Here is a 21,292-nt window from a genome sequence, read left to right as displayed (position 1 = left end):
TAATCATGGGAGGTAGAGGGAGGAAGGGGCCTAGGTGTTTGAGAGGAGGAAAAATCAGGGGGAAGTTCAGATATATTGGAAGGGACAGGAGAGAAGTAGAGGGTCAGGAAATTGAATAGATATATTTAGCAGTGGGGGGTGAGAAACTGTGGCTTTCCACTAGAAAAAGCAAGAGGCTCCCAGGACCTAACAAGAAAGACATTAGCTGAAAGACCAAACAAAGGGGAGAAAGAACTTGTAGAAAGGTTATACATGTCCCCGGTTGAGGGATGGTGTCACCTATCGATCTCAAAAATATTAACTCAGAATTGCTCTTTTCTAATGGAAATGCAGGGACTAAGAGTGGAGCAGAGAATGAAAGAAAGGCCATCCAGAGACTGCCCCATCTAAGGATCCTTCCCATCTGCAGACATCAACCAGACACTATTACTGATGCCAAGAAGCACTTAATGACAGGAGCCTAATATAGATGTCCCCTGAGATGCTCTGCCTGAGAATGGCCTATACAGATGCAGATGCTGGCAGTCAACCATCAGACTCAGCAGGAGACTCCAATGGAAGAATTCAGGTAAGGACTGAAGGAGCTGAGGGGTTTGCAATCTCATAGGAAGACCAAGAATATCACCCAAACAGAACGCCCAAGCTCCCAGAGACTAAACCACCAACTAGAGTATACATGGAGGGACCCATGACTCCAAAAGCATATATAGCAGAGGATGGCCTTATCTGGCAACAATAGGAGGGGAGCAATTGCTACTGTGGAGGCTCAATGACCCAGTGTAGGGGAATACTAGGGCAGAGAGTGAGGTGGGAGTGCTTGGTGGGTGAAAGGGTGATTTCCCTCATACAAGCAAGGGTGGGTTAGGGGGATTGAGCACGGGAAACCAGAAAGGGAATAACATTTGAAATCTAAATAAATAAAATAACCAATTAAAAAAAAGGTTTTTTAAAGGGGGGATAAATAACCTATTAAGTACATTTAAGTGATAAATGGTGTACCTGGAAAAAATTAAATAAACAATAAAATATTTGAAGAAGAAACACATTCCTTAGTTATTATAAAAGGTCAAATAAATCAAAAACTATTCATAAGATTAGTATCACAATAACACATTATGAGGCTGAAGAAAAGACTGGATAAGAGCACTTCCTGATCTTGCAAGGGACCTGGGCTCAGATTCTAGCATCCATGTCAGGAGGCTCATAAATCCTCCCAACCCCGGGTGTAGGGAATTTGACAACCTCACGTGCACAAACCCACTCATTGGCAATCCATATACACAAAATTAAAAATAAATAAAATTAACATGTGGCTTGTAATACAGTCTATATTACAAAAGATTCCTGTTAAAGACACTAAGCATGGACAACAGGAGGGGATAGGATTTGGCATCTCAGATGAAGGTTCTATCCCACATCACTCTAGTGAGAAATGCTCAAAATCAATGGAAGTGTTATGTCTCTAGCAAACAGCTATGCCACTAACACCATAAATGTAATCAATTCAGAGGTTAATGCAACAACGAATTCCATCCTAGAGACAATATTGAGTTTTCTATAAAAGGAATTTAAAGAACATAAGTATTCAAATGAGAAAAAGGTATGGATTTGGGTGGGCAGGGACGTGGGAGGGATTAGGCAGGCATTGAAGAAGAAGAAACCATCATATATTCAGACTCTATTTTGTGAAAAATATATTTTCAGTAATAAATAAATAAATATAAATAACATAGGTATTAACATATAGAGCTTAACATATACAATTAAAACAGACCTTAAGTAATAATGATATAACCAATACTGGAGTTAGAGAGAGGGGTAATGAAGTAATATGATATAATTAATATTTTATATACTAAAGAGATAAGAATGCAAGAATAAATAAATCAAGTAAAATTTCACCCTTTACAATGTGGTTTTAAAGCAAATATTACAAGATATTTAGAAAGACCAGTTATGGTATTGGTGATTGGGTTAACTATTACTTTTTTCTATGAGTTTATAAACTCCACAATAATTATAATGCCAAAATTTAAGACTGTTTAAACAGTTGTACTTTAAAATGTAACTCCAATTGGTTTTTTGATTATTATTGGTTTCCATCCATGTTCACCTCAGAAGTTCACTGGAATTTAACATTAGCATTGTCCTTTTCAATGCAGTAATTCTAGAAACATTGCTTAGAGTAAGAGAGCTGTGATATTCTTTATAAACCTGAATAAAAATTCTATATACTTAATTCTATTTAAAATATAGAATTTATATCAGCATAAAGGTTTACATATAGCTTATAATTGAAGATATATAAAGTAAAACTGTGAATAATAGAAATTTTACATATATACATATATTTATTTTGGGACTTTCTCAACTATTAATCAATCTATCTGTATGCGTATATATTTGTTGAAATGGAACAGTAAATTTCCTTTTGAAAGTCCTTGAAAAATTTTCAACATGAATGCACAAATGTGACCAGAAGAGACATACACAAATAAAAGACTTTTTATATTTTCAAGTCTTAGAAACTGGGAATAACAGGAAACCATGCAGGTGTCTGTGTGAATCTGATTTTGTATGTATGTATATATGTGTATATATGAGTGTGTGCATTTGTATACATGTGTGTATTATATATGTATGTGCATGAGTGTGTTCGTGTGTTTATGTATGTGGGGGGCATGTGTGTATATCCAAGAAAAAAGCTCTAGAAAATGAGTTCCCTTAGTAGGGAGATCCAGAGAGACAGAAAGACAGTGAGAAGAAGACTACAGTGATTTTACTAAGTGTCTAGGTTGAATAAATAAACAAAACTTCCTAACATAGTCAGTGCTGAGTTTGAAAACCTGGAAGTCACTTGAATGGGTATTTCACAACCCATTGAAATATTAAGAAATTGTGATATTTTATATCCTCACAATGATAAGTTGTGTGGATCCAGTTTAAAGTATTTAACCTAAGGCGTCATGTTCAATTTCCAGTTTTCTTATTTCTACCAACAAAATATGTTTAATTGTAAGACAACAGACAAAAAGATATATTTTGAATTTAGACTTTTTTCCTTCCTGGCTTGTTTAATGACTCCTGGGTTATTATGACAGCATCAGTTACTCTATAACAGTATTTTGGTAAGATTATGTATCTGCTGGGGTTACTATAGCAATTATGTATAATACATACATAAGGCACACTCACAATATGTATATAATATACACATACTATGTATATATCAACTAGGCATGGTATCATAAACTGATAATTCCAACAGTTGTTAGTAGATGCATAGCAGATCTCCAATTCAAGGTCATCTTCAGCTTGCGATACATGAAACCTTATCATACACACACACAAAAAAAAAAAGAAAGAAAAAGTAAAAGAAAGAAAGAAAGAAAGAAAGAAAGAAAGAAAGAAAGAAAGAAAGAAAGAAAGAAAGAAAGATAAAAGGAATCCCTTAAACCAAAAATTTTTTATTTACAAAGTCCTAATCTTAAGATGTCTACTTAATAAGTGTTTTCAGCTTTTAGGGATACATTATGCTAATAGTAATACTGATCAGGTCTCTATGAGAATCAAAGAGGAGAAGGGGAAACAGTCACAGGACATGCCACAGTCTGCATGAAAGATACCAGTCACTGGACAAAGCCTCCAGCAGACTCCCATCCTGCTCTCTCTCTTCACTTGAGGATTAGTTATCCAAATGCTTTCCCATTAATAGGCAGAATGGAGCTGATGATTCTATGGCACTCTTCATTAAATTCCCTTAGAAAATGTTTGTTTACCCCTCTATATTTCTTGTCTCCATTTTCTAATAAAGCAATAAATAAATTATAAGAGACATGAAATAATATTTGTTGAGAAAAATTACTTTTCACCATCAAGTGGTATATCAAAAATACTTTTTCTTTGCCTGAGTAACCTTTTTTCCTATTCATTCAATTCCAGTTTCTCAGAAACTTCTAATTAGCTACCTGGGAAACAGCCTTCTCTCTCCTGTGTTTTTTTGACCACCTTATTAATCTTCTGGACTTGACCCAATGAAGTATTTATTCACAGTATTTTCTGGCCTATAGTTGGTATTTCAAGGGATGGCATTTCCAATGCTTGTCTCTGGAAACTAATATTTAATCATATAATCATAGGAATTGGAGATGGATGAGACCTAACAGTTCACTCTCCATCTGCCTGCCAAAGCCGCGGCTGTTTTCTCTATCTTTTGGCATTGATTTTTTTTTTTTTTTTACAAAGCCGGTGATTTATCCACTAACATAATTTTAAATGCCATATTTTTGCACATAGATCAGGGATATCTGCTACCCAAACTTTCATGCTCGTTTGATAGTTAGTTTTGTTGGGCGATCTCACTAATAATTATTCATAAATACATAGTACACATACAAATGTATATATGAACACACACATCTTCCTCCAAGTATCCACTTGTATACACATATAATGCTCAAATCACTTGTGATTGTGGTCAGCTATGTGCACCTGTTACTTCAATAAGCAAAGCACAAATCAAACAAATGGCTGGGACAGGAATGAATAGTCTATTCACTCAAAATTTCAGACCCACTCTCCAAATACACTATCATCATGATTTTCCCAATAGACACATTTTCTGTATTTACAAGTGCATTGAAAATTATTCTGCTTTTCTAAGTTTTTCCAAATAACTTTTCCCATTTAAAAATTTGTACCATATTTTGCAGAGCTCTGGTTGTAAGAGAGTTAATTAATATTCAAATGCATAGTGATAAATGTATGAAAAACACGAAAATCAGTAAACATTACATGTATCTCTAAACAGGTTCTCTAGAAGAGTCATGTGTCTTCAGGGTTTATTGTTAGACTTCAGGGGTCAAAAAAATGACATTGAAACAATATTTAAGAAATTTCTTCAAATTACTGAGTTATTCTGGTACTAATATTATTTATGCATTTATGTATTTTTTTCATGTACTTAGGTAGAATCAAAACCAGAAAGTGTGTGTGTGTGTGTGTGTGTGTGTGTGAATGCAAGTCTAACTATAACTTAGTAGTCCTCTGCTCTAACCATAACTGAAAACATTCAACTTAGCTTAAATTACTCTTTCTTCTCCACCACAGTTGCTATTGTTCAGATTTGAATTCCTGACAATGATACACCTATATCATATTAATCAGTTTTCTATTTCTATAACCTGAAAAACCTTAGATAATCAACTTATAAAATGACCATTTGTGTTTTCAGTTGTAGAAGCTTCATTATCCCCCTGATTTGGGGGACTACTGTGAGGTGATGTGTCAAAGCAAAAATGACCTGTGCTGTGGGAAAGGAAAGACCATAGGTATGCCCTCCCACTTAATGCCAACTGCAGTCTAATATTGTCAATCTGAGGACACAGCCTCTAACATACAGGTATTTGGAGGACACTTAGTAACCAAGCAATATAGCATATGCTACTCTCAAAATATCATACTGATCTAATTGACATCACAGACAATCTCTCACTCTCCTCTATGTCTGTCTGTCTCTGTCTCTCTGTCTCTCTGTCTCTGTCTCTATCTGTCTCTGTCTCTGTCTGTCTATCAATCTCTCTCTTTCTTTCTCTCTCCATTTCTCTGAAATGTACCATGGAATTTAAGTCTCTTACACTATCTTGTCTTTGGTCTATTATCTCTTCCCCAAATTACAACCACATAGATGGTAAGTGTTGTAACTCAGATATTAGCTTTCTTTGAAACTTTACTCTGCTTATACTTTATAAATTCTTAATGAGAATATAGTAAATAAAACAAGAACGCATTATTGTTTTTCCAGAACTCTAGAAGCTTGTTTCCTGTCCTTATTGTAGATACAAAGGTGGTGGGAGTTTGTAAAGTCAGTTTTTAAAATCATACACAACACAGACAATTTTTTTCCAAGATTTATTTTTATTTAAAAATTTTTCATATACTATATTTAGATTTTCTTTTTTCCACCAACACCTCCAGACCCATCTCTCCTTCCCTTCTTCCTACCCACCCAACATAATGTTCTTTCTCTCAAAAGAAACTACAAAAAACTACAGAAATGAAAATGAATGAGACAATAAAAACCTAGTAAGACAACAATTTAAAAAGAAAGCAAAAAGGAAGCAACAAGTTCCACCTCTGTACATCCACTAACATGCATACAAAAAGATACAGATAAAAAAAAAAATCAAGGAGTTTGTTTTCTGTTGGACATCTGCTCTTGGGCATGGGGTCTACTCTGGAGTGTGTATGATACACTATACCACATTCCACTGGAGAAAAATTAATTTTACTGGAAGTTATTAATTACAATCAGTTTCTCAGTTAGGAATAGTACCCTGAGTCTACCTCATACTCTAAATGTTGAGACACTGTCATGAACCTTGCACGTGTTGTACCTGATTCTACAGTCTTCTTGAGGTCTCATTTGCTTTACTCCTGCAGGGTCTGAAAACCACTGTTTCATATGACTTTTCACCTTTGTCTCTTAAAATCTTTTCCCTTCCTCTTCTATATTGTTGGGTTCTTGGTCACTTAAGCAGTGTCTGTGCAAGTTTAATCTGATGGAGGTGGCCTTTAATCCAATTTTCAAAATGGTTTCTTGTTCTCATATTCGTGTTACCATTTCACAAGTGTATCTTTCAGAGAGGACCTTGTTGAAGGTCACAGAGTTTGTAGCTATGAGTGTGTACCTTTCTCCTCTAGTAGCGTGCAAAGTAGCCAGCACTACGAACACTAGAAAGTAAGGGTCAAGAATTTAGTTGGTTAATGGCCTGACTTTCCCATATTCAATGACATGAATAGGTTGTGTTTTCAGCTATAGCAAAAAACAGCCTTGGTCATAGCCTGGAATGTTTGGAACCAGTGACTCAAACAGATGTAACCAGTACCTGGTACTGGAGGGCCTAGTTAGTGGCATAAGATATCTAATTGTCAATGTTGAAGCTTCTTATAATGTAGACAAATTAAGAAAGGAATCTAAATAATGAGGGAGATAGTGCACCAACTAGACATACTGATTCTTCTCATTATCCTTAGACTTTCCTCTTTTTTTGTTATGCTCAATGTAAAGTTATAATCCAGCTACTCCATTATAAATTTTCCAGAATTTGGTTTCTTTAATATGAAAAAAAATCATCCTTCTGCTTCTTTAATAATTTTAAATATTATTTCTTTTCTGCCTTCATATTCCTCCTAACTATGCTGGTCAAGCAAAATAGATATGATCTAAATTTTTGAAAAGATAAATATCAATTTATAGTAGATAAGAATGCCTGATATACTTGTATGTTCTATCCATAGGTTCATGTTAATAGATATTGTGTTTATGCAGTATATAACAACAACATGTGTACTGGCTAGCTTTGTGTCAACTTGACACAGCTGGAGTTGTCACAGAGAAAGGAGCTTCAGTTGGGGAAATACCTCCATGAGATCCAGCTGTAAGGCATTTTCTCAATTAGTGATCAAGGGGGAGAGGCCCCTTGTGCGTGGGACCATCTCTGGGCTGGTAGTCTTGGGTTATATAAGAGAGCAGGCTAAGCAAGCCAGTAAAGAACATCCCTCCATGGCTTCTGCATCAGCTCCTGCTCCCTGACCCGCTTGAGTTCCAGTCCTGCATCCTTTGGTGATCAACAGCGGTTTGGAAATGTAAGCCAAATAAACCCTTTCCTCCCCAACTTGCTTCTTGGTCATGATGTTGTACAGGAATAGAAACCCTGACTAAGACAACATGTCATTACAGAATCACCAATCCTAATTACCCACCAACTGTGTAAGCAATTCATTAATGAGTACTGACAAATCTTGCCTCTTAATTCAGTATACCAGGTTCTGAGGGCAATTTAGTAACAAATTAGTGTGAATCATGTTCTTCTCAAACTTATACTTGGTTTAGCAGAGGTAGTTGGTGAAGAATCAAGAAAAAAATAGTATATAATCTCAAGCAAACCTCTGGATATGGTTTCAACAGTTTTTCTCTCCCCTTTGTTGGTATTTCAGCTAATGTCATCCCTGTTGAGTCCTAAGAGCCTCTTTCTTCCGTGGCATCTGGGACATTGTAGTAGCTACTCCCAGTTCCACATTCCCCACTGCTACACAACTCCATTCAATTTCCTGATCCTTTGTACTCCTCCCCTTCCCTTTCTCTCACACCAGATCCTGTCCCCCTTTTCCCTCCCCCTTCCTCTTCCTCCCAGGTCCCTTTCTCCCTCTATCTCCAGTGATTATTTTGTTCCCACTTCTACGAAGGACTTAAGCATCCACACATGCAGTTGAGAGATGGGACCACTCACCCATCTCAAAAATATTAACACAGAGTTATTCCTGTCTAAAGGAAAAGCAGGGACAAATTGTGGAGCAGAAACGTAAGAAAAGGATATCCTGACTGCCCCACATAAAGATCCATCACATCTGCACACATTAAACCCAGATGCTATTGCTGATGCCAAGAAACACTTCCTGACAGGAGCCTGGTACAGTTGTCCCCTGAAAGGCTTTGCCAGAACCTGACCAATACAGATGCAGGTGCTCCCAGCCAACCATAAAACTGAACACTGGGACTCAAATGAAGGAGTTAGGGGAAGGACTGAAGGAACTGAAGGAGATTGCAATCCCATAGGAAGAACAACAATATCAAGTAACTGGATGACCCAGAACTATCAGGAACTAAACCGCTAACCAAAGTGTACACATGAAGGGACAAAAGACTCCAGCTGATTACATAGCAGAGAACTGTCTTATCTGGCATCAATGGCAGGAGAGGCCATTGCTCCTGTGGAGGGTTGATGCCCCAGAGAAGAGGTGTGCTAGGGCAGTGAAGCAGGAGTGGGTGGTTGGGTGGGGGACTCCCTCAGAAGCAGGGGAGAGAGGGGATGGGATAGGGTTTTTGTAGATGGTAAACCAGGAAGGGGAATGACATTTGAAATATAAATAAATAAAATAGCCAATAAAAATAATCTCAAGCAAAAATGTCAATATATTTCAGGTTGTGTTGAGGACACCAAGAAGGAAAATTGCATTCCATGGTCTTCTGTATAGATAAATATAAATGCTTATTTATACACAGGATGTGTAGTTTTAGAAATATGGTAAATTCTGAACTTTCACATTACCTAGGTATATTCTGCCGTGTTATCTAATGCTTAATTCACTTTCTGAGCCTACTATAATGTAAATTCTTAGAAACTAGATCTTGTATGATGCTCTTTTGGGAATAGTTACTAAATAGTTGAACATGTTTAGTACAGAAATATAGTTTTTTACAGTTTTTTTTTGACTTATAGCTGGCTTAAAATGTAAATGCAAAAATATGGATAAAGAATCAATGGTATGGAATATGTACATAAGGATGGTAGACCATTAAGCTCCCAGGTACTAAACCACCAATCAAAGACTACACGTGGTGGGACCCATGGCTCCAGCTCGATATGTAGCAGAGGATGCCTTTATCGGGCATCACTGGGAGGGTGATCCCTTGGTCCTGTGGAGGCTTGATGACCCAGGGAAGAAGAATACTAGGGTGGTGAAGCAGGAGTGAATGGGTGGGTAGGGGAGCACCCTATAGAGGCAGGGGTGAGAGAAGAGGGGATAGGGGTTTGTGGATGGGAAACTGGGAAGGGGGATAACATTTGAAATGTAAAAAATATAATAACCAATAAAAAGTAAAAAAAAAAAAACTATAAAATAATATTACAATCCCCTGATAGTTTGATGCTTTGTGTTGTCAAATAATTATAATGTACAAATAATAACTTATTATGTTATGACATGTCACATGTATGTATGTGTATGCAGATTATATATTTATATAATCTAACTTCTAACTGGGGGCAAAGTCTTGCTTAGACAGTGTTCTACTCAATAGCTCAGTTACTGGAATATAGAACCATACTTCACTGTAAGCAATTTTAAAAAGTGTGTGTGTGTGTGTGTGTGTGTGTGTGTGTGCCCGTACCTATGTTTGTGTCTGGTTCTGAGTGTGCATTAGGTTGACTCATGCCATAGATTCTTGTTTTATGTTCTGAGGATAACCCTACTGAGTCAGTATTTTTCTTCTATCTTGTGTGACCTGGGGACCTTGAGGTCACTGATTAGCATCTCTACCCACTGGAATACCTTGGCAGTCCAAGGTCTTATATTTTTGTCTTTTACATTTCAAAGTTTATACACATGGATCACCTGTTTTTGTTTGTTTGTTTGGTGCAGCAAATTGATAGAAAAATTACACAGAAATGTTTACTGCTGGAGCACCATTTTCCCAATAATTCAATATACATCCCTTTCTCTGTCCCACATTCTCACAGGTCTCTTGTGAACCATGCTTTCCTTCTATATTTCCATAGCAATATTACCTTTTCTCAATTATCCCATTTTCATTACAAGCCTTGATATATAGAAAGTAAGTCTGGCTCCCTTTCTCATTTATCTTACATAAACTTCCTTTGGCACATTTCCTCTTCTAAATTAAATTTATAAGGAACATTTTGAGTTCATGAATAACACAAATAGGATTTTTATTACACTTTGGTGTATTTATAGATTAATTTGGAGAAATATCATTATCTTTCTAATATTAAGTCATCTCATTCACAATATGGCTTAGTTCCCCGTTTATTTAAATCTTCTTTTATGCCCTTTAGTAAAATTTTACAGTTTTCTTCATGCCACCATTATGCTTATTTTTACTAAGGTAATCGTTATGAATTTTATAGGTTTGTGGCAACTGTGAGGCAGATATTATCTTTTATTGTATTGTCTTTTCTTTGCAAGCATACAATACCCTTACAGAAAACTTCATTCTGCTGTTTTCTGAAACTGATGGCATTTTCTTCTTCCTTTCTAATATTTACACAACTTATTTCCTATTATTTTGCTCTAATATTTGTCCATTCTAGTTTTCACTAGGTTTGGCTCAGTGGACACTTTAGTGCTGATGTACAGTGGTGATCACTGGCCTGATAATAATCTCATTTTCCTTGCTGCTGATTTAAAGAGAAACTTCTCCATCTTCCTCTGATAAAATGAGCTGTTTCACACTGGGTTTTCTGATGAATACAAAGGTGTACGTTTCTATTGGGGTGTGCTATGAGTATTATTGACTTTCAGGAATGATTTGTAGAAACAAAATTTTAAAATCATTTAAAAATAATCCTCTAGGTCCCTCCTTCAATAATTGAGTATAGTGGACATAACAAGTATACTTGCTAACATTCAAAACCTTCATTTTGATGAGCAGCACACACCTGATAATGATATTCCATCACTTCCAGGCTCTGCAGGAATTCATCTCCCAATATTTTAATGAGGATATGCACATATGTGCTTATTAGTGTGAAAGTCCTGCATTTTGCTATTATTTCATTCTGACTATAGATGGTTTTTTTCTTGTCTTTCTTTCTTTTTTGCCCTCATTTCTATCAAGTCAATATGTAAGTATTGTTCCTTGATGTAAGATCTGAACCCCATATAGAATGAGGTATGACTCATATAAATTATTATGACTCATATAAATTATTGAATTTTAACACCACTTTCATAGGAAAATATTACCAAGCATTTTGATATTTTGGTCTTGATCTCATTAAAATCACCAAAGATTATAATCATGACATTATGTATCATGCTGCTTTGTCACATACATTTCTCTATCAGATTTTGACAAGTCCTCTTGTATTCATATATGCCCGAGTTTTACTTCTTATGTACTTTATAACTTGTTTCTTTTATTCATCTCCATGCAATCTTTATCTCCTTGTCTTTTTAACTCAGCAAAACTCAATTCCTTTTTTTTCTGACTTAGAATTTGTTCTGAAAGGAAAAGTTTTTACTTTTCTGTTTTGGAAACTTTTCAGTTGAGATTTACTCTCTGGTTGCAGGAGACACATCTCTAGTCGGAGCTCAGGTCTTACTCTAGTTTCACTGAGAACTTTACTTAAGGAAGGAGCACACTGCAGCAGTTTTATTTTTCCTACCATCCACACTTATTTTTTGCACTGTAATTGGATAACTTAAAAAAGTGTCTTAAATTCTGTGACAGTTTCACTGAAGATTTTCCAATTACAACAATGTTCCTATAGTACTGTCTTTCCATGGTGAGCTTCCTATCATTTGACCCATAGTAATTTGTATTTCATATTATTTCCTTTGGCACTATTTTCTCATATCTTGGTTAAGTGACACAAGGACTGGACCGAGATTTGATACATTCTAGCCAAGCATATGTAGGTAACATGTATCTAGGTTCATAAGTGTATAGATGTCCAAGGAGTTCTTTGAGCCATGCCATATCCCTTATTCTTCCTTGTTCTCATGGTGTTTGAGTCTTCCCCATTACTGTTACTCTCAGTCTTTCAGGCAGTTAGTTTCTTGTTTGGCCATTGATATAGTCTCCAGTGGAATCTTCAGTCCCCCTGAGACCTCTGAACTAAAGCTCCTACCAATCCTGATTCTGCCAATTTTCTGAGCTTCATCACTCCACCTATATCTAAAATATTCTAATTCTTTTTCTAAAGTCTTTCATCTACTGAGTCCTCATCAGAATTGGTTATAACACTCTACTTAGAATACTCTAGGCTTTCTCTAGGATGCCCCTACATATTTTTACAAACTATGCATGTTAACCAATTCAGATACAATTGTAATAACATCACTCATAGTTAGCAGTTTTATTTTTCATATAAGTAAGTTTTTTAATTACCATAAAATACCTCAGGCAGTACATTTTACAAAACTTTGTTTATTTAGCTCATTAAACTGGGAGTTCACAACCACAGTTCTGACATCAGATCAGTTCTCATGAAGGCCAGCCTGACTTCCTCACACAAAGTAGTGGTGTGTGTGTGTGTGTGTGTGTGTGTGTGTGTGTGTGTGTGTGTGCATACACTTCGTATTGCCAAGGGCAAATAATGGAGGTAGAGGAGGATGGGTTGTTCTTATAATAACTATCACAAGTGGACTACCTATATCTGTTATAATGAGTGCTTCCATATTGTCTGATTGGAGCTCTTCTATCAGTTCAGACCTCTTAAAGGTTCACACCACATTTAACATTACCATTCTGTAGCTCAAGCTTCTAACACATAAAACTATGAAAGACAAATTATATCTGAAACACAGCAAGTATGTACATAGACATGGCACCATTCATAGTACATGCAGTCAAAACCCATCATGGTTGGCTTGAACCATCTCTGTTATATTGTAGTATTGTTGATTCATGCTCTAGAATGTATGAATGTGGTAGGAATTGGAAATGATACCTGCAGGAAAAGGTAAGGGGAAAGGGAGTTGACGAGCTGGTTTCAATGTCTCCTGAGACTATCCACATTACTATCTAAATCAGCAATATGAAAATCCAAAGGATATCAAAGAAAAGACACTAATATTTAAGTTACTGATGAAACTGGCTCTTTATTACCTACATAATTCATAGTTAAAGTAATAAAATACTCTTTAATTTGTTCATCCTGTCTTTTATTAATTTTAAAATCCAGGTCTTATATATTTTCTGCTGACTTGAAATTCAGAATGTAGACAAGGATAACCAGACCTTCTGATTCTCCTGTTTCTGCTTCCCCAGTGCTGGGATTACAGATCTCTGCCACCATATCTCATTTACGTTATGTTGGGAATTATAGCCAGGGCTTTGTGTATTCTAAGCAAATATTCCACCCACTAAGCTACATCCCCACCTCAATATAGTATAATCTCCAGTTAAAAAATGTTATTTTTCATTTTATATTTTATTGAAAATATCCTTCTGTTAAACAATACATGCATACCAAAGTTTCCCCTCCCTCTATTCCTCCCAGGTCTCCCAGCCATGTTTTTCCTCTCCCCAAGATCCACTTCCCTTCAGTTTCCTCTCCAGAAAAGAATGGACCTCCAACAAATGACAGCAAACGGAACAACAACAACAACAAAAGATAAAATAAGGCAAGGCAAAAGCGTTCATATAAAGTCTAGAAAAGGCAACCCAATAAAAGGAAAAGAGTCTCAAGAACAGGCAAATGAGTCAGAGACATACTAGCTCCCAAAAGATTATTTAAGGTGGACATTTTCTTTTAAAGTCTTATTTTTCTTTATATTGACCTCCTCTACATAAGTGCACAGACATATTGACTCAACAACTTTCTATACTGCAAAGCAATCTCACAGTACAGTACAAACACACACACATACAATATATACATATAAATATTCATATATACACATATACATATATATATTTCTAATATGTATATATACTTCTGTTTGTCATGACATCAATGAAGAGCAAACACCCTGTCTAATGATATCTGAGGTGATACCATTGTCCAGTCTTCATGAATCTACTAACATTCATGAAGTGCTAGCATTATACAAGCAGTTATCAAAGAGACCTTGAAGAATTACTCAAGCAAAAATCAAGTACATGTCTGAAGGATCTATTGTTTAATTAATGCCAAACAATGTCAGTTAGGACACTTAGGCTAAAATGTAATCATTTACTTTAAATTAAAGATTGTTGAAGAGAATAGTTTCAGAAATGTCTTTCTCTGTCTTTCTCTACTGCATCATCCAAAATCTAAAATATTCTATTAATCAGAGCAGTTTCTTTCACAATACCTTTCTTGTCTCTGGAAAGATTTTTGCTCATACTGGTTAACTTTTTGTTCTGTTGCATTTGCTTTCAATTTTACTGATTCCTGGTATAAGTTTGTGATCCTAGTTTTGTACCTAAGATTATGTTCTGAGGTTCTTTCTTGTTTCTTGGTTGTCTGGATGGTTGGTATGTTAGTTTTTAAATTTTTCAGTCAGTCTCATTATAATTCAATAATCACTGCTTCAATCACATGCTCAAATACACTATCTATCACATATACTACTGCACATCCACCCATATTCGTTCTTCCTAACATCTCAACATTGTGCAATGACTTCATGACTAAGTTTGCCTGATATTTAAGCTGTGTCCAGAGAAACTAAGAGTGACTTAGTTCCATAAGCTATTTGGATCTCCAGGAAGCATCGCATGGCCCTATTGCACTGAGTTAATTGAATGGAGGTGATGGTTTAGATCTATGGACTAATGACTGCCTAGAAGCTAGAATTATAGACCGAATTGAAAAGGAAGAAGTATAGCAGTATTTTACTCACAGAATTTTTTTAAATTATCTTTAAAAGAACCATGATTGTAACATACTGATACCATCTTCATTTTATTCCCCAACATCTTTTTCTCTCTGTTTTGATAGGTATAGTTAGGTATTGATGATGTTTTCAGATTCATGTGGTAAAGAAGGAATGAGTGACAGAAAGTAGAGAAGTGGAGAAGAACCCTACACATATTCCTTCTCCATCACTTATATCCTGGACTAAACTCACATTTCAGCTCTAAAAGACAAGCTACTTGCATGCAATATCCTGCATAAATAATACACATGGAGGAATATTTTAATATACACTGAATACAAAAGAGTGTCATCACTCAAGAGATAATTTATGAGTGAAACAGTAAGGAATAGAAACTATAATTTAATTTTATATCATGATCTTTGTTCAGACCACTGCAAACTCCTCTTCAGAAAGAGTCCATCAATTATGAGCAAGAAAGAAAAGGGGGACTTTAATAATAGAATGCATATCTTTCATACTTAACTATATGCTGTTGAATACAAATTTATAATACATAATTTGTTAGCTCAAATCATTACAAGCTCATGAACCATGAAGAGAAATGAGCAATAAATAAAGGCCATTGTGTCCTTTGATAAAATGTCCCCATGTCAGAGCCTATAAATTGTCTTCTATTCACAATGAGTTTAGATATTTTCTAATTTTGAGATATAAATACTGTATAACTTTTCAAATTTATATTTTGAGAGCCCTCTATAGCTTTAATACCATTATATATATATATATATATATATATATATATATATATATATATATATATATGCAGAGGAAGTTATTGTTGATATACACTTGAATCAAACCTCCAGAAAATTATACAACTTAGTGCCAGCTAGCATCTATTTTGTACTTTCTATTATCAAATTCTTAGTATTTTAGTAAATTAATGTTTCTAAAACTAACAATTTCTTACTAACTTCACAAAGAAAGAAACTGAACACAGAGAGGGGATAGGGGACTTAGCTCAAGTCAAACAGTTTATGACTATTCGAAATGGAATATTTAAAAAAAAAAAAAGAGTTCAGTTTAAATTCATTTTGTGTGCAATATATTCTACCCAAATGTACTTATGCGTACTATGGATATCTAGAACCCATGGAGGTCACAAGATGGCACCTGATTCCCTGAACTTGAATTAGAAATGGCTGTAAACTATTGTGTGGGTACTGGGAAGTGAACTCAGTTCCTATGCAAGAAAAGTCAGTGCTCTTACCTGTTGATCTATTTGTCCATTCTCCATAAAAATGCTGATTTGATCCAGACAATTATGACCCCCTAAGTCCCTTCTCTTATATATGGTGGGACTCTATCCTTGATTCAGAACAGCCACAAAGCAGCTATTAACTTAGGAGTATTTGGACAACATTTACAGGCCTTAATACCAGAAGGATATTTTGTATCATGGCCTATCACTGCAGAAGCTTTGATGATACTATGGAAAAACAGACACATGGATTGCACAGGAAGTGATAAGGGTAAAAGGGGGAAATGATTAGCTGTGAAAGTTGACAGTGGCTATAAAAAGGGTTAGACCCAGACTCAATAAACAAAATGGTATTTACCAGGGAAATATTTTAGTGGTCAATGGTTCTTGGCACGGATTAAGAAGCAGAAGCAGACAGTAACCAAAAGTCAGGGATGTATCTAATTACAATCATGAATACTATGTGAAGGGCATGTTTCTAATGACTGCAGGAACATAGAAGTTGCTGTACTACCTAAACTATGAAAACTGGGACAGAAATAGTTGCATTTAAAGAAGAAAACAGTCGTAATTTCATCCCTCTCATAGGGGAGATGATTCCAGGCAGAAGGATAAGTCAGGCAATCCCGAAGGGTAAGGAAGGAGTTCACTATAAATACACTATGCACTTAAGTAACATATTTGTTGTTTATCAAAAAGAATGTTGGAAAATATATTTTATGTCTTTAAAATGTTTGTGTCATTGATATGTACATATTGTGCTATTTCATTGGTAGTTGCAGAGATGTTTCAAATAAACATATGGTGGGATTTCTTCCTTGCTTTTTTTCAGATGTGATATAGAGGCTAGTCATATGGATTTATAAACATTTAAGAACCATGAGTTTAAAATTACCCAAACAGCCTTTTGAGTGAGTCAAGCATGAGTTGATGGGACTGAGGAACTATAATAGAAAACCATCCTGTAACTCACACAGGGCCTGAAGGCTAAACATGATACAGAGCAATAATAAGGATTACACTGTGGAAATACATGTTTGGTCATTTATAAAAAAACAAACAAATAAACAAAAACTTTGATGGTTTTCCATTACAATTATTCAGACATATGTTAGAGAAGAAAACAGAGAGGCTTTGAAATACATCTAAATCTGATTTCAATATTAATACCTGAGAATTTCTATGTCATCTAGGTTGAGCCATGGCTATTGTATCTACCCTTTACTATTACATTCATATAAGTAGCTCTGCACCTCTCTGAATGACAGCAGTTTGCTTTCTGTAAGTTTTGATACATGTAACATCTTGTACACAGATAACCTTCAGTAGGTCTTCAATGTGAGCAGCATGCTGATTATCACATTCCAAATGGAATTTATTTCAGGTCTTCTTTTTGCTTTCCCATGCACCTGTACTTCTCATCTCAATAAAAGTCTCTAGATCATTATATGTGCTTGTCATGGAGGCAGTCTCTTTCCATCTATAGTGTCAGACCTTGCAGGTGACAAAGACAAATATGTCCTTTTCAGCTTTGATAAGTTCATAGTAATACCTAAAACATTTTCCTTCACCTTTCTGTTGTCATATGCATTCATATGTCATAAATAGAAGACCATACTTACCACACAGCTAAAACATGTCCTGATTCCTGATTGTTATGAAATTCCTGAGAGAATCTTAAATACACAGTGTCCCTGTCACCTAATTGCTTTTGTTCTCAGATTGGCTCATCCCAGCTTGCTCACCTAATTCTGGCTTGCATTCTTCTTCTTCTTACTTTATTGGCTAGTTCGAACCAACTTGGCATGCATGATACTTGATATTTAAATATATTATATCCCAATGCTTAGCATAATCCATTAAGTCAAACACTACTGAAATCATTAGTGTTTTCCTATTGGAATACAATTCATTGAGTTAAAATCTTTTCCAACTTAACAAACAAGTAAAAAACAAACAAACAAACAAACAAAAAAAAAAAAACAGAAAAGGTATTCATACAAGGTAACCTCTTGCCAGACTTGTAGTCTTACATTCTAAGCTACTCTGCAACTTTCTTCTTTAGTGCCAGTTGATTGAAATTACATTGCACTCATTAATTGATTCATTGATTAGTGTTTCTGTATTAATTCATTTGTTCATTCATCCATTCATTCTCAGCCTGCTAACTTCCTTGTACATTTAATAAGTAATGACTCATTGTTGTATGTTTTACAACTTCCTATAACTTTATAACTGAAACCCACACTTTTTTCTATTGTCCTTATAGATAATGGTTTATTATTCCCTGTGCTGTGTTCACTAGGTGTATTAAAATCCCTCCTGTAATTCTTCTTTAATCTGTCATCTTTCTAGTTCCCTTAGAATTCTGTCAGTATCTCACATACAGGGTGAATAAAGAACAAGGTTATGTCTGTGAGGCCCTGTAAATTACATAACTTTTTCATACATGCTAATTATCTGCTTATCTGGTTTACCTAGTAACATGAGTAAACTCCCTGGGAGACTGTTCCCATTGTCACTTACAGAAGGAAACCTTTGTCTGTTATGTGTAAGTCTCCATACTCATCATGTGCTGTGGAGAAGTCTATGTACTGCTTGCAGGTAATGCCACATATTTTATCTATTCTCTCATCCTTTTCTCTCCCCTATTGCCATAAGAATCCCACTATCCTAAAGAAATCTACAGTAAGTACAGTGCTTTAAAACTGTGTATTATCCCCTAATTAATTTTGTGAACTGCCCTCTGAAACTGATGAGAAAACCTCGTGACATCTAAGTGACAGTTCATATTTTCAGAACACATTCAAAACAGGATGTTAAAAATAATGCTATTTTTTTTTAACAAGGCAAATGGATGGAACTAAAACTATCGTCCTGAGTGAGGTAACCCAGTCACAAAGAACACACATGGTATGTACTCACTGATAAGTAGATATTAGCCCAATAGCTTGAAATACCCAAGATATAATTCACAGACCATATGAAGCTTAAGAAAAAGGAAGAGCAAAACATGGATGCTTTAGCGCTTCAGTTGTTCTTAGAATGGGGAACAAAATACAGGAGGTAGAGGGTGGGAGGGACTTGGGAGGAAGAGAAGAGGGGGAGTGGAAAGGGGATCAGGACCAGGTATGGGAGGAGAAGAGATTATATACAGAGGGTCAGGAATTTGAATAGAGGTGTGTAGCAATGGGAGATGAGGAACTGGGGGTAGCCATCAGTAAGTTCCAGATACCAGGAAAGCAACAGACTCACAGGACATAAAGGGGATGAGCTTAGCTGAAATGCCCAACAAAGGGAATGAGAACCTCAGAGACCATATCTAGAGGTTAGGCAAGGCCCCCAGTTGTAGGAGTGGGTCACCCACTCATCTACAAATCTTTAACATAGAATGGCTCCTGTGTAAAGAAAATACGGGAACAAAGTGTGGAGCAGATCCTGAAGGAAAGACCATCTAGAGACTGCCCCACCTAGGAATCCATCCCATATACAGAAACCAAACCCAGACACTATTGCTAATGCCAAGAAGGTTTGCTGATAGGAGCCTGATACAGCTATCTCCTGAGAGGCTCTGCCAGAACCTGACAAATACAGAGGTGGATGCTCACAGCCAATCATTGGACTGAGAACAGAGACCACAATTGAGGAGGTAGAGAAAGGAGCAAAGGAGCTGAAGGGATTTGTAACCTCATACGAAGAACAATATGAACCAACAGAACACCCAGAACTCCCAGGGACTAAATCACCAACCAAGGAGTACACATGGAGAGATCCATGGCTCAGCTGCATATGTAACAGAGGATGGCATTGTCTAACATCAATGGGAGGAAAGGCCCTTGGTCCTGTGAATGCTTGATTCCCCAGTGTAGGGGGATGTCATGGCGGTGAGGTTGGAGTGAGTGATTGGCAGGAGCACCCTTGTAGAAGCAGAGGGAGGAAGTGTGTGGGATAGGGGATTTACTGAGGGGAAACCATAAAGGGGATAACAATTGAGATGTAAATACATAAAATATCCAATCAAAAAAAAAAAAAAGAATTGCATACATAACAAGTGAACCTAAGAAAATATCTATCCCTGCATGTTATCAATAGCACAGAGAAAGCATCTCTGGGTATCTTCCATATTGATTACAAACCTCTTAGGGCAAGTCAGCAGCATCACGTTTATCTGATAGCCCCTTTCTCTGCTTGTCTTTTGCATCTCCATCACTAGCATCTGCTCTGTAACTCTTATGTGCATATGGAAAAAAAAAAAAAAAGCGAAATAGTCTTCAAGCTCCTTCCTCTATTTTCTCCAGCTGCCCCATGACTTTCATGTAGTAGGACGTGCTGAGTTCAGCAACAGTTTCGGCTTGCCAAAAGGAGGGAACATGATCACCATCACTGCGACCATCATTCAAACTAAGTTTCTTCACTTCCTTCTTACTGCTCATTACTCCCTTCAAAATAGTTAATTCCGTTTTCTTCCTTTTAAAATTACCCTAGTCCAGAAAAATACCCAAAACAGATCTTGACTCAAGGTATGAATTCAATTGGCTTATTTTGGATATTTCAATAAATGCTTGAGAGAAAATACAACGTTCAAGGAAAAAAAAACTGATTTAAATCTATAACTGACAGGATTGTTACGAAATTGGTAATGTAGTGCCTTCCCAGGAAAGAAACTCAGGTTAATGGTATAAAAAGAACCGTCAATATGGCTGCTGGGATGTTTATGAAGCAAATATATATCTCACAAAGTAAGGGGTTGATCTGCAGTAGTACATGGAATTATTGGATGCCAGTCATTTTCAGTGGCCTAAAATATATCTTAAGCAAATTATTGTAGTATCTGAGTCATTGTGCTTGAGAATAATGACTGTGGGGAAGAGGTGTGAAGGGGAGTGGGCCTGCCATCTGCTTAAGCTTCATGCAGAC

The 21,292-nt window shown here is 36.1% G+C and overlaps 1 pseudogene; it reads left to right on the top strand.

Moving 5' to 3' along the window:
- The first annotated feature begins 509 nt into the window (after positions 1-509).
- Positions 510-21,292, top strand: part of LOC110316881 — an 84,888-nt pseudogene continuing 64,105 nt past the window's right edge.

The sequence above is a fragment of the Mus pahari genome, chromosome 2 (genome assembly GCF_900095145.1).
Source record: "Mus pahari chromosome 2, PAHARI_EIJ_v1.1, whole genome shotgun sequence".
NCBI classification, from domain to species: Eukaryota; Metazoa; Chordata; class Mammalia; order Rodentia; family Muridae; genus Mus; species Mus pahari.
This window is presented reverse-complemented; position numbering and strand designations above follow the sequence as displayed.